This window comes from Budorcas taxicolor, chromosome 21 (genome assembly GCF_023091745.1).
Source record: "Budorcas taxicolor isolate Tak-1 chromosome 21, Takin1.1, whole genome shotgun sequence".
Classification (NCBI taxonomy): Eukaryota; Metazoa; Chordata; class Mammalia; order Artiodactyla; family Bovidae; genus Budorcas; species Budorcas taxicolor.
In genome coordinates this window covers 9,986,064-9,987,510 of record NC_068930.1, presented here as the reverse complement: position 1 = coordinate 9,987,510, position 1,447 = coordinate 9,986,064, and positions in this window count along the sequence as shown.

Here is a 1,447-nt window from a genome sequence, read left to right as displayed (position 1 = left end):
TTACGGTGGCACAGAGTCACTGGGGAGAATATATATATGAAAAGTCTCAGTTATTTAATTGCTCACATGAATCAGAACTCGATATTGTTAGCGCAGAATGAGAAGGCATGGCAGATAGTGTGTAAACCACTGGTTCATGTTAAAATACAGACTGGACAGCTTGTGGTAAGAAGGCCATCATGACAGCCTGCAATACTAGTGACAGCAGTGTGAGCAGCCATCCCATTTGGCCTTGAGTGGAGGGGTCTCTTCCGGGACGTGGAGCTTTCAGTGCCAAAATGAAAACAATCCTGAGCACACCAAGGTGGTTCATTATTACCCTTAAGTGCAAATTGGAGTGGCTAATCATGGCCATTTCTTGGGAGCTTGAAAAAAATTGCACTAGTTTGAGACAAAGGAGTAGATATGCTTACCTGTTTGTAGCCTTTTACAAAAACAAACCAAAACATAAATAGCTAGAGTCTTCTTTCGTTCTGAAGTTAACACATTTAATAGATGGGAGACATTTGATAGAGAATATTCCTCAAAGTGGGGGCTAAATTAAAAAAGTGTTTTAGTTCTTGTGATTCCAAGATATTATCCTATGAGAAATAGAGGAATAAATAACATCAGAATTTGCATTTTGTTTTTTAAAAAACCCAGCATGGGCTTTTAGTCTGCTCAGGCTGCTATAATAGAATGCCATAATAGATCAGAATACCACAGGCTGGGAGACTTAAACAATGGACACTTATTTCTCACCGTTCTGGTGAGTGGGGATCCCAGATCACAGTGCTGGTGGGGCCAGTTCCTGGTGGGTGTTGTCTTCCGGTTTGCAGACGGCTGTCTTGCTGTGCCCTCACAGGGTAGAAAGATCAATTCTCTTGTCTCTTCTTATAATGGCACTAATCCCATTCTGGGGGCTTGACCTTCATGTATTAATTACTTCCCAGAGGCTTCACTTTAAATACTTTCACACTGGTGTTGAGGGCCTCAGCAAAGGAATTTTTGAGTTGCACAAACATTTTTGAGGCAGACTCCAGTGTACTGGAGTATGTACTTAAAATGCTTTCCCACCATACGCATCAAAGTCCATGTCTTCACCAAATAGGACAGTCAGTGACCACGTCTCACACCTTTGCATGTGGCCTTCATCCCACAAGCCTGCCTGGGATGGGTGAGTACCAGCAGGGGTGGCCTGTGCAGTCAGCTGCCATGCTGTCAAGGACAAGGGATCCCACCTCCCTCCACGCTGTCCCAGAACTTGGGTTCATTTCCCATATCTGTTCTCAATATGCTGCCCAGCACAAATGGAGGTTTTGTGTTTCCTCCTGGGTGTTGGAGTGAGAGGGGACCATGTTGCAATCTGCTGCCATCTCAGCGCCTGCCTGCAGCCCTACTGGGCCACAGTCCAAGGGATGAGAGAGGGACTGTGAAGGGACAGTGAGAAGTGGGGATAAAACCCCAC